Raw genomic sequence first — 14,354 nt, 5'->3', positions numbered from 1 at the left:
ATATGGGGTTTTAAATTATGTTAGACAACTTGTGCTACTCGGTTTTAAGTGAAAACGAGTAAAAGAGCTTAATCGGTAAAAATACCTAATAGTCATAAGTGCATGTTAGAGTGAGAATTTGATGTTGTCATAGAAGGGAAAAATGCTCAGCATGTCATACAACATAAGAATAAGGGATGAAGTTTAATTCCCGAGCCTAGGGGAAAAAGTGTAATTATGCAAAAGTTTAGGGGCAAAATGGTAATTTTGCCAAAGTTCGTATTAAAGGCTATTTTGATGAATGTATGTATTAAATAAATTAATTTGGTATTATAGATCAAGAGAAACGAGATTCAAGTCGTGATCGAGGGAAAAACAAAGTTTACAAGGAATAGGCTCGATTGCTAATATTTTGTATCGAGGTAAGTTCGTATGATAATAATAATGCAATGTTATGTTTGAATTATATTTCTTACTATTATTGCATATATTGTATGATTTAATATATTGGAAAAGTTGATGGAATGGTGTTTATGATGTGGAAATATGACATGAAAGAATGTTAAATGATGTAACGCCCCAATTTTCGGGACTTCTATGGTTTTCAGCGAATTTTAAAATTTCTGTGTTTTGACTGTTTGGCGTAGGTTTAATTATGTTAGTGGGCCTCTAGAAGGCCCAAGATTAAGCTAAAACCCGGTAATTTTAAGTGATTTTAATCCATAGGGAAAAGAGGTTCTGGTTAGCTAGGCTTTTAAGTATTAACTGGGTAAAATAAAACACAAGGAAGCCTGTGGTAAGTTGGCATGTGACGCCACTTGGGGGCTTTAGAGGTGGCGTGTGGATGACCAAGGTGAGCTAAGGTTTGAGTCGTAAGGTAAGCAAATTAATGATATTAATTTTTATGTATAGAAAAGGTAAGCAGTGGAACTTAAGTGAAAGGCTGTCAGGAGAAGATTTGGGAGCTGATAAGGGAGAGGATTTAGGAGCTAATAAGGAAGAGGATTTAGGAGCGGATAAGAGAGAAGATTTAGGAGCTGATTAGGGAGAACGGTGTTGGCCGAATGGTGGACTCTTGAGGAGCAAGAGTTGGCCGGCCAGGGGGTGCTTTAGGGGGGCAAATTTCAGCTAGGTTAAGTGCCAGTATAAATTCGGCACTAGGGGTAAGTTGTGCCGTTTCCTGACTATTCTCCTCTTCTTTTCTTTTTCTCCTCTCTCCATCAACTTTTCTTTTCTTCTTCTTCTCTATAGCTGAATCTTTCTATCCTCCTGTTCATCTCCATCTTTTTCTTCAGACGATCCTAAACCTTCATAGCCATTTGCCATAAGAAAAGTCGAAATCTCAAAAGCCATATTTCCTTCTGTGCTGATTTCTTCTAGCCAATTCTCTCATCTTTTTCATCATTCTTGACCGATTCTTTAGTTCTCTAAACCTCAAGCTTCTGTCGGCAAGACCACAGCAAAACCCTCCTATTTCATCTTTCGTTACACTGTTGCAAGGAAAGAAAACCAAAAACTCCACACTCCTAGGGACTTGGAACAAGATCTATAGAGAATTCCAGTTCTTTAACCGGTGGTAAACCAGGTAACTCTTTTGGAAATACATCAGGAATTTCATAAACAACCGGCATTGACGAATCTTTGACTTAGATACTTTAGTATCCAGTACATATGCAAGGTAAGCATCATAACCCTTTCTGACATACTTCTGTGTTGATATTACTGAAATCACATTAGGTAATCCATCCAATTTATCAGATTCAACATGAAGTAATTCACCACTCTGACATTTCAATACAATATATTCCTGCTTACAATTTACCACTGCATCATATTAGGTTAACCAATCCATTCCCAAAATCACATCAAATTCATCAAATGACAATAACATCAAGTCAGCCGAAAAGCAATAACCTTTTACCATCAATAGAAAGTTTTTATAGACTTTACCCACCATAACACACTAGCCTAGGGGGTTTGAAACTTTAACCACAAATTCAGTGAATTCAACACGTAAATTTTTAACAGACACTAAGTTTTTGCATATGTATGAATGTGTGGAACCAAGATAATATCAGAATCAAGTAGAGAAAATGTACCAATAATAACATCTGGTGCAGAAGCATCTTCTCTAGCACGAATAGCATATGTCCTTACAGGTGCTATTGCCTTAGGTTTAACGGTTGAATCTTTTGTAGCACCTCAGCTACCACTGACGTTACCAGGGTGATTGGGTGGTCTGCCTCTTACAACAGGATTACTCAGCTTTAGAGTCACTTCAACTTCTTTTTCAACCCTTTCCAGACAGTCTTTAAGAAAATGATCAAGGGATCCACATTGGTAACAAGCTCCACTTCTAAACCAACGTTCTCCATAATGAAATTTATTACAATGTTTACATTTTAGTTTGGGATTACCGACACTGCCCACACTAGTTATAGAAGGAGATGAAGATCTTGGGTTGGAGCATTGAGAACCTCGCTCTCTTCCTGAATATCCTGTAGAGGTGGTAACACGATCATAATACTTCTTTAATTTCTTAAAAGTAGCTGATTTTGATTTACTCATAATTCTTTTACTAGAAACCGAGCTTCTCTTTTAGCTTGTTTCATTTCTTTACTCAATTCTTCACTTTATGTGCCCAATCACCAATTCCACAAATTCCCTCAATTCAAAATCTTAATCAATAGTTTAATATCTTCATTTAAACCCTATTCAAATCATTTTCACATGTCAGTTTCAGATGGAACCCATTCCCTAGCATACTTGCTCAACCGAATAAATTCTCGTTCATATTCAGATACAGTCATATTCCCCTGTTTGAGCTCTAAAAATTCTTTCTTCTTTTGATCCGAGAATTTCGACTAACATACTTCTTTTCTCGAATTCATTTTGGAAAAATTCCTATGCAATATTTTCTCTAGGTACCATCGAAGTTATGGTATTCCACCAATGATATGCTGTATCTTCAGTAAAGACACTGTACATTTCAAACATTCAGCGGGCGTACAAGATAATTCATCTAAAAATCGGATGGTATTTTCCAACCAAAATTCAGCCCTTTCTGGATCATCATCTGCGGTAGCTCTAAATACTTCTTACCCATGCTTATGGATTTTAACTATTAGAGGCTTACCAATTCAAACAAGTTCAGTACCCGGTGCCATCTCAAGAACCGGTTGAGGAGCAGGTGGGGGAGGTCATTTGAAATATGTGAAAATATGAAAACTAGACATAGAAATTATTAAAATGTGATTTTATGCTTTATTATATAGTTTTCATACATAAAATGGCTTTTTTTATTAAATTGAGCATATTATATTTTGTGACATAAAGTGGGCCATGCATGATTAATTTAAATAATAAAATATAAAATTATATTTAATAATTCATTTTAAAATATTTCATTAATAATTTGGGTTTTAATTAATTTAAGTAAGTTGGTAAATTTTAATTCTTTGGTCCTCTAACATATTGATTTATTTTTGGATAAGTCGAGAGCTTTAATTTGATTGCAAAACCGTCAAATGGAGGGCCAAGTCAACCCAAAATTTGGCTGAATATGGAGGTTCATAAACCATCTTTTGGTTTAATTACACAAGGTCCTTGAAGAGTTGAGGAAAACAGAGATTTGTCCGAAGATTTCTTTGGCGGCGAGTCTTAGCCACGAGTTATTGTGGCACTCAAATTGACCAAGAATCAAGCAAAACCAGCCACATCCATCAATTCATGGCCGACCACCCTTGGAAGGAGTTTTGAAAGATGGACACTCCTATTTTTAGCAAACTAGCTCCCATGCCTCACCTATAAATAATAGTCCATTTCTCACTTTTTCAATCATCCTCATCCCTCATCCTTCATTCATCCCTCACTCATTCATCATTCTCTCCTCTCTCAATTCTCTTAGCTTTCTTAGTCCTTACGCCTTTTTAAAGAACCCTTGGTCAGTCACCTCGGAGAGCCATCAGTAAAGGAGCAAAGCGAAGGAACGAAGGAGCCCTCATCAGTTAGAGTCTTGGGTGATAGCCACTCTGAATTGGGTTTAATCTTTCTTACTTTAATTTAATTCAAGAATGTTTTCTATCGTTCTTTGTTCTTATTTACAACAATGATAGCTTAATTTTATTTAAGCTAGGATGATTTCTTTGATTTAATAATAATTAAAAGCAATAATTTTGCCTTAAATCCTAAAAGGAAATGTTCCAACATTTTGAATTATTAATTTTACAATACCAATGCAATTCCTTAGCTACTTTATAAATTTCAAATCCTAGATTTGTTATTCCTAAGAATTTTTTTGGAAAAACATTCCAAAAATAGATTAATTTCCCAACAATTTTCAATAAAATAAAAGTATTTGATTATTTCAAGTCAATCTATATTGAAAGGTAATTGAAACTAATGATAGTGTCCTTTATTAAAGATTAATGCCAAGACAGTTTTTTTCCACTTTAAACTATTTGGAACAGTTTACCAAAGATTGAGTATGTTTAAAACAATTCCTATAACTCTAATCAAAATTTTTTAATTGTTAAAATTCTCCTTTTAACAACTCAAATTATTTTTTTCCCTTGTTTGTAAATAATCTCATTTAAAAAGTTTGACCTCTTCTTAAATACTCATTGAAAGTTGTATCTAATTCTTCCCCAAAGGACAATCTCGGGTTAAACCTCATTGGCTAATTTGGCATGTTGGGGTGGTTTATAGTAATTAATTGTGCAATAAAATAAATTATGTTTGTCCTAAAGCGAGAATTTAGAGAAATTGGGTTCAATTGGTTAGCAAAATGATTAAGTGAAAATGGTTGTGAAGTTGTTCTTTATTTAATATCACAATGGAATTGTAGATCAATAGCTTAGTCCATGATTGGCAAAGGTTATGAGGATTTAAGCAGTTTAATTAGTTTTTGTCTATTGACTATGATTTATCATTGGTAAATGTTAAAAATCAGTGGATAAGGACAACATGCAGTAGTGTTTATTAATAGCATGACTGTTAACTCCTGCAATTAGGGTTATTTAGTATGGATATTGTCATAATCATTTGGCTTAATGACATGAAGTTAGAATTGAAACTTGGGATAAAGTTGACTTGCTTAGTGAACATTGGAGTACTATGGAACTAATCTTGTAGCTTTTTGTTAAATGCGCAGAGTGATGCTATGTAGATTCGAGACTATGAGCTTTGCTAAGCATCGTGGATCTCTAAGCTAGATTTGACATGAGAGATTCTGTTAGTATTGCTGTCAATTGATTAGATCTTAGTTAGATGATATTGGATTAAATTACTCGTCTATACGTGGCAATACTGTCATTGTAGGTTGGAGCCAAGTTGGAAATTTAGACATTGAATTGTACGTAATATGAATTTAAAATTACTAACCCATTTGTGATACCATAGTTTGATCCTGAATTTTAGTATATGTACCCTCAATTTAAAATATTACCCTACGATTATCTTATAATCTAATTTACTTAGATGTTACTAATTACTATACATATTAAATTACCATTTATACTTGTATGTATAATTATCACTCTGTTACAAATGTAAGTAACCTAGATCTCTAGAATTCAATGTACGCTAATTACCTAGATACGAATTTGTATTTGACTAACTATTTGTTAAATATACCCTATAGTTAAATACTAAAACTTACATTTAAATTATTTAAAATACCATGTGCCAAAATGATCGTAAATCTTGTACGATATTACCAAATGTGATAAATGAAAATTTAATTTGCAATATAAAGTGCCGAATATGTAGGTAATATGACATTCCTATGTATTGATAGAGATTTGACTAATTTACCATGAATATGATGTTGTTATTGACTGTTATATGACAATTAATCAATTTAATGTGTATCAGGTTAAGCTTTGGAATCATTATCCTGGATCAATATAGCTAATAATACATGTTGCTAAGCATTACTCAATGTAGTATGTGATAATGATCGATTGGATCATCTTAAAGATACCAATTTGGTAATTGATGAACTGAAGTTAAAAGTCATGTTAATTACGATCTTGGATATGGAAATTTGGATTGACTAAAAGTTGTGAAAATAATTGTAAAGAGTTAGGGTTGAACTTGGCAAATTGTGAAATATGGAATTAGAGGTTGAACTATTGAATTTAATGAACATGAAGTGTTTTAATTGAATGACAATATCTGCCATTGGGTAATTAGCAACTTATATGCTTAAATGATTAAATGTGATATTGCATTGAAGTAATTAGCGTTAGTGAACTTATAACTATGGAAATGTATTGTGAATGATGTACTGTTGATGTGAAGTGATTATGCCCTGCTAAAGTGACTATGTGTATGAATGATGTGATGATAAGTATAAGGTATGAATCTGCTTAAGTTTGAATGGTATTATGGGTTTATGGGCAAGTGACTATAAGGGCTGCAGATCCATCATAAGGTATGAGTCTGTATGCTGAAAGGGATGGTTGGTTCAAGTGGCTGTATCAATAGGCTTTGTAAGCAATTAACTGTATGAGATTTGAGTTGGGAATGGGATTGCTATAATTCTTGGTTATGATTGACATGGAGTTGGTAATATGAATGTTGCATGTAGTTATTAAAGCGGGCAAATGGCTACTTACTTCAGGACAGTTATAAGGTGAATTAGCCTAAGGCTTACAATTGCGCCCAATCTGCATTATCAATTGTTCAACCATTGAACTTTTTAACTTTCACACTTCGAACTTAATTAATACAAATCTTATGAATTTCATTGTATATAATCAGATCGCAAGGGTAAACATCGTAAAACCTCATAATTTAATTTTTATGTATTTACAAATATAACATAACATTTATCATTCTCAAATATTATAAAACATTTATCCGTACTTTACAAGCTCTGTTTCATCATAATCAACTTTCTACTCATATAGTTGAGTATCGCTTTTAGCATTATCAAAATTAGCTTGGTTGGAAAACATTTCGCCTTTAAGTAAAACAAATCTCATCGAGTCAAGATATCACACAAACACAGCTTTATATAATGGTTTGTATTTCTAGACTTCACATATGCTAAGTTCGGTCTAAGAATCGCTAAATCATAGCTCGATACCACTAAATGTAACGCCTTAACCCGTATCCATCACCAAAATAAGGTTTTAGAGCATTACCAAAATTTACAAATCATTTAACAAAAATTTTGCTTCACATAACATTCATATATGTAATTAATCAAATTTAATCATAGTGTCCCTTATGTGGGCCATCGAGGCTCAAAATATATATCAGACATAACCGAAAACTCAAAAAGTTTTCAAAATATTTAAAATTTTTCAACACTACAAGGGTCATACACTATGTGGCCAAGGCGTGTGGTTCGTAAAATACTCATGAAGCTATATTCATCAATTTACAAGGTGAATAAATCCACAAGATCACTTATACATATCATCTCTAGCTTAGTAAGATTTTAAATAATTTTAACTCTTCCTAGTTTCTTTATTTTCATATGTATCTCTTTACTTTCCATACTCATTCCTTATGTATAACATACCGTCATTTCCATATATTTCGGTATATACCGTGTCAATTCATTTCAAACTCATGTTATCTCCTATCGAACTTTACCCATTGAATCATTTAAATATCAAGGGTACACTTATTTTAGATCAATATCAATAATAACCGTAAGTCTTCCAATACTACTTTCATGTGTCACTTACCAATCTTTGTCAAATTAGAGAACGCCTTGTGGATTTGAGTCCGCGCTTGCTCAATGCCACGATTCACAACTCAAGATGGAAATACCATACCTACGTTTCACAGCTCTGTATGGAAATACCATACCTACGTTTCACACTTTTCCATGGATCAACCATGGTCTTATCTGTCAATTCATCACTAATCACTAAACACTTTTCTATGTTTGGTGTAACATCCTCGATTTTGGGCTTAGTCGTAACAAAGGGTTTCGGGCCCACAAATTCGACTAGGAAAATTTCATTTTATTATATTTTTATGGTCTACGATTTCACGGAATGATTTCGTGAAAATTTCGTTCAAAAATTTCGACGTTTGGGCACTCAATTTGGTCAAAAGGACTAAATTGTAAAAAGTGCAAAAGTTAAGTTTTACATGTTAGAAGTGTTTAATTGTTATGAGTTTTAAATCAAAGGTCCTTATATGGAATTAGACCATTTTGAAGTTTTTGGAAAAAAATTGGACATGGATGAAATTTTTTTGAAAGTTTAGTAGTAAGGGCATTTTGGTCATTTGTATATTAAATGAAATAAAATGGGAAAAATAACACAAAATGGTCATGTTCTCCATATGGAGGCCGAAATTAACATGGGGGAAGCCATGGATAGGGTTTTCAAGCTTTCCAAGCTCAATAGTAAGTCCGTTCTAGCCCCGTTTTTCAAGTTCTTTATGTTTTTAATCCCAGAACTTGATTAAGCTTATGCTAGCAATAATTCAACCTAGGGTTCAGATTTGGAAAAATACCCATAGGTGAAATTTGTGTATTTTGGTGTTTTATGATGGAATATGGGGTTTTAAATTATGTTAGACAACTTGTGCTACTCGGTTTTAAGTGAAAACGAGTAAAGAGCTTAATCCAAAAAATACCTAATAGTCATAAGTGCATGTTAGAGTGAGAATTTGATGTTGTCATAGAAGGAAAATGCTCAGCATGTCATACAACATAAGAATAAGGGATGAAGTTTAATTCCGAGCCTAGGGAAAAAGTGTAATTATGCAAGTTTAGGGCAAAATGGTAATTTTGCCAAAGTTCGATTAAAGGCTATTTTGATGAATGTATGTATTAAATAAATTAATTTGGTATTATAGATCAAGAGAAACGAGATTCAAGTCGTGATCGAGGGAAAACAAAGTTTACAAGGAATAGGCTCGATTGCTAATATTTTGTATCGAGGTAAGTTCGTATGATAATAATAATGCAATGTTATGTTTGAATTATATTTCTTACTATTATTGCATATATTGTATGATTTAATATATTGGAAAAGTTGATGGAATGGTGTTTATGATGTGGAAATATGACATGAAAGAATGTTAAATGATGTAACGCCCAATTTTCGGGACTTCTATGGTTTTCAAATAATTTTAAAATTTCGTGTTTTGACCTGCTTGGCGAGGTTTAATTATGTTAGTGGGCCTCTAGAAGGCCCAAGATTAAGCTAAAACCCGGTAATTTTAAGTGATTTTAATCCATAGGAAAAGAGGTTCAGTTAGCTAGGCTTTTAAGTATTAACTGGTAAAATAAAACACAAGGAAGCTCTGTGGTAAGTTGGCATGTGACGCCACTTGGGGCTTTAGAGGTGGCGTGTGGATGACCAAGGTGAGCTAAGGTTTGAGTCGTAAGGTAAGCAAATTAATGATATTAATTTTATGTATAGAAAAGGTAAGCAGTGGAACTTAAGTGAAAGGTCATCAGAGAAGATTTGGGAGCCGATAAGGAGAGGATTTAGGAGCTAATAAGGAAGAGGATTTAGGAGCGGATAAGAGAGAAGATTTAGGAGCTGATTAGGGAGAACGGTGTTGGCGAATGGTGGACTCTTGAGGAGCAAGAGTTGGCCGCCAGGGTGCTTTAGGGGGCAAATTTCAGCTAGGTTAAGTGCCAGTATAAATTCGGCACTAGGGGTAAGTTGTGCCGTTTCCTGACTATTCTCCTCTTCTTTTCTTTTTCTCCTCTCTCCATCAACTTTTTCTTTTTCTTCTTTTCTCTATAGCTGAATCTTTCTATCCTCCTGTTCATCTCCATCTTTTTCTTCAGACGATCCTAAACCTTCATAGCCATTTGCCATAAGAAAAGTCGAAATCTCAAAAGCCATATTTCCTTCTGTGCTGATTTCTTCTAGCCAATTCTCTCATCTTTTTCATCATTCTTGACCGATTCTTTAGTTCTCTAAACCTCAAGCTTCTGTCGGCAAGACCACAGCAAAACCCTCCTATTTCATCTTTCGTTACACTGTTGCAAGGAAAGAAAACCAAAAACTCCACACTCCTAGGGACTTGGAACAAGATCTATAGAGAATTCCAGTTCTTTAACCGGTGGTAAACCAGGTAACTCTTTTGGAAATACATCAGAATTTCATAAACAACCCAAGATTGATTTAATCTTTGACTTAGATACTTTAGTATCCAGTACATATGCAAGGTAAGCATCATAACCCTTTCTGACATACTTCTGTGTTGATATTACTGAAATCACATTAGGTAATCCATCCAATTTATCAGATTCAACATGAAGTAATTCACCACTCTGACATTTCAATACAATATATTCCCGCCACAATTTACCAACGCATCATATTAGGTTAACCAATCCATTCCCAAAATCACATCAAATTCATCAAATGACAATAACATCAAGTCACCAAAAGCAATAACCTTTACCATCAATAGAAAGTTTTTATAGACTTTACCCACCATAACACACTAGCCTAGGGGTTTGAAACTTTAACCACAAATTCAAAGAATTCAACACGTAAATTTTTAATGACACTAAGTTTTTGCATATGTATGAATGTGTGGAACCAAGATAATATCGAATCAAGTAGAGAAAATGTACCAATAATAACATCCGTGCGTACATCTTCTCTAGCACGAATAGCATATGTCCTTACAGTGTGCTATTGCCTTAGGTTTAACGGTTGAATCTTTTGTAGCACCTCACTACCACCGACGTTACTGTGGTGATTGGGTGGTCGCCTCTTACAATGTGATTACTCACTTTAGAGTCACTTCAACTTCTTTTTCAACCCTTTCCAGCATGCCTTTAAGAAAATGATCAAGGGATCCACATTGGTAACAAGCTCCACTTCTAAACCAACGTTCTCCATAATGAAATTTATTACAATGTTTACATTTTAGTTTGGGATTACCGACACTGCCCACACTAGTTATAGAAGGAGATGAAGATCTTGGGTTGGAGCATTGAGAACCTCGCTCTCTTCCTGAATATCCTGTAGAGGTGGTAACACGATCATAATACTTCTTTAATTTCTTAAAAGTAGCTGATTTTGATTTACTCATAATTCTTTTACTAGAAACCGAGCTTCTCTTTTAGCTTGTTTCATTTCTTTACTCAATTCTTCAGCTTTATGTGCCCAATCAGCCAATTCCACAAATTCCCTCAATTCAAAATCTTAATCAATAGTTTAATATCTTCATTTAAACCCTATTCAAATCATTTTCACATGTCAGTTTCAGATGGAACCCATTCCCTAGCATACTTGCTCAACCGAATAAATTCTCGTTCATATTCAGATACAGTCATATTCCCCTGTTTGAGCTCTAAAAATTCTTTCTTCTTTTGATCCAGGAATTTCTGACTAACATACTTCTTTCTGAATTCATTTTGGAAAAATTCCTATGCAATATTTTCTCTAGGTACCATCGGAGTTATGGTATTCCACCAATGATATGTCAGATCTTCAAGAAAGACACTCAGACATTTCAAACATTCAGCGGGCGTACAAGATAATTCATCTAAAAATCGGATGGTATTTTCCAACCAAAATTCAGCCCTTTCTGGATCATCATCTGCGGTAGCTCTAAATACTTCTTACCCATGCTTATGGATTTTAACTATTAGAGGCTTACCAATTCAAACAAGTTCAGTACCCGGTGCCATCTCAAGAACCGGTTGAGGAGCAGGTGGGGGAGGTCATTTGAAATATGTGAAAATATGAAAACTAGACATAGAAATTATTAAAATGTGATTTTATGCTTTATTATATAGTTTTCATACATAAAATGGCTTTTTTTTATTAAATTGAGCATATTATATTTTGTGACATAAAGTGGGCCATGCATGATTAATTTAAATAATAAAATATAAAATTATATTTAATAATTCATTTTAAAATATTTCATTAATAATTTGGGTTTTAATTAATTTAAGTAAGTTGGTAAATTTTAATTCTTTGGTCCTCTAACATATTGATTTATTTTTGGATAAGTCTGAGAGCTTTAATTTGATTGCAAAACCGTCCAAATGGAGGGCCAAGTCAACCCAAAATTTGGCTGAATATGGAGGTTCATAAACCATCTTTTTGGTTTAATTACACAAGGTCCTTGAAGAGTTGAGGAAAACAGAGATTTGTCCGAAGATTTGCTGGCGACTGAGTCTTAGCCCTGAGTTATTGTGGCACTCAAATTGACCAAGAATCAAGCAAAACCAGCCACAGTCCATCAATTCATGGCCGACCACCCTTGGAAGGAGTTTTGAAAGATGGACACTCCTATTTTTAGCAAACTAGCTCCCATGCCTCACCTATAAATAATAGTCCATTTCTCACTTTTTCAATCATCCCTCATCCCTCATCCTTCATTCATCCCTCACTCATTCATCATTCTCTCCTCTCTCAATTCTCTTAGCTTTCTTAGTCCTTACGCCTTTTAAAGAACCCTTGGTCACCACCTCGAGAGCCATCAAGAAGGAGCAAAGCGAAGGAACGAAGGAGCCCTCATCAGTTAGAGTCTTGGGTGATAGCCACTCTGAATTGGGTTTAATCTTTCTTACTTTAATTTAATTCAAGAATGTTTTCTATGCGTTCTTTGTTCTTATTTACAACAATGATAGCTTAATTTTATTTAAGCTAGGATGATTTCTTTGATTTAATAATAATTATTTGATTCATGCTTATAATATTTGTGCCTCAATAGATCATGTTTTCAATTAAAATCAAGTCTATATTTCATTCATACATGATTGAAATGCACCTAAATTAGCTGAGTGATCCTAGCCAGGTGACAGCTAATGGACACATAATTGAAATGTGCATGCTCAATTTAAATCCTAACCCGATTAAATTGCAGGTTGCGTAACATCCCTAACCAGGCTCTGTTATCTGCATAGTTGTTAGATTTGTGTGATTAAAATGTTTCAAACCTAACACGTCCCTGTTACCTCACATGAATACTAAGAAACCCTTAGTAATGAATGATTAGTAAAATGCGTATTTACTAAGTAAAGGATTCTGAAAGGACCTAACGTGGTTTCCAAACTCATGAAAGATCGAGTTTCCATGGAATGTTTTTCCGAATATTGATAAGCATGTTGATAATAATTTGAGTTTAATTTAAGTAATTGTCCTAGCTTATTTATGTTATAATTGTTGTTTATTGTGTTAATTCTACTAAAATCTATCTCAGTCATATAGTTTGCATACTTAGGATAAATTGCATTAGGGATCATTGTATTTAGTTTCATACACTTAATTTTTTATCACTTCTTAATTATATTGTTTTTATTTATCAAATTGTTAATACACTTTTACAAACTAAGTGACTTAGCACAAATACAATCCCTGTGGAGGCGATAACTTGATACTTACTTATTACTTTATAACGACTGTGTACACTTGCACAAACCCAAGTGTTATTGTCAATTGTTGCCATAGTCATTTCTTTTGAAATAATTTATTTTCAATTTGGTTATTTATAACAGCACTAACTTATTCTTTTTAATATTGTAATCTTCTTTCCAGGTGTTTATGAGCATAGATTGGATTATCAATTTACTCTCAGTAGACCTTGAAATTGAACGAACTTTTAGACAAAGAAGACATGAACGAATAGCTCAGAGATAGAACGAGATGGACCTTGGAAATCAAAATCAAGACCAAGGTAATAAAGCTGAACATGTACGAAATCCTATCCTCACTGCCCATGATAGGGATCGATGCATTAGATAATATGTTGTGCCACTTTTCAATGAGATAAATCCAAGAATTAGAAGGCCAGATATTGAGGCAACCCAATTCGAATTGAAACCAGTGATGTTTCAAATGCTACAAACGGTGGGCTAATTTATTGGTATGCCCACAGAAGATCCACATCTCCACCTTCGATTGTTTATGGAGGTGAGTGACTCATTCAAGATAGCCGGTGTGACTGAAGACGCACTGAGGTTGAAGTTGTTTCCATAATCGTTGCGAGATTGAGCACAAGCATGGCTCAATTTATTGCGACCAAGTTCTATATCTACATGGCAAGAATTAGCAGAGAGATTTTTGGTTAAGTATTTCCCGCCTAGAAAAAATGCTAAGTTGAGGAACGAGATCACAGCTTTCCAAAAATTGGATGACGAGTCTTTGTATGAGGCTTGGGAACGATTCAAGTAGTTACTTTGTAAGTGTCCTCATCATGGGATTCCTCATTGTATCCAGTTGGAGACATTCTATAATGGTCTCAATACACATATAAGATTAATGGTAGATGCTTCTGTGAATGGTGAAATTTTGTCTAAGTCTTATAATGAGGCTTATGAGATCATCAAGAGGATTCACGAGCAACAACTATCAATGGCCAAAAAATCGAACAGCTTGAGGAAGACGTGTAGCGGGGTTTATGAAGTTGATGTTCTG

General features: G+C 34.1%; 1 non-coding gene across 1 annotated transcript; it reads right to left on the bottom strand.

Annotated features, from left to right (window-relative positions):
• Positions 1-14,033: 14,033 nt before the first annotated feature.
• LOC128293458 (small nucleolar RNA R71) lies at positions 14,034-14,140 on the bottom strand. The gene has a single exon (XR_008283640.1). It is a non-coding gene; the product is annotated as a small nucleolar RNA R71 (small nucleolar RNA).
• Between the last annotated feature and the right edge of the window lie 214 nt (positions 14,141-14,354).

Source organism: Gossypium arboreum, chromosome 5 (genome assembly GCF_025698485.1).
Source record: "Gossypium arboreum isolate Shixiya-1 chromosome 5, ASM2569848v2, whole genome shotgun sequence".
Lineage (NCBI taxonomy): Eukaryota > Viridiplantae > Streptophyta > Magnoliopsida > Malvales > Malvaceae > Gossypium > Gossypium arboreum.
This window is presented reverse-complemented; position numbering and strand designations above follow the sequence as displayed.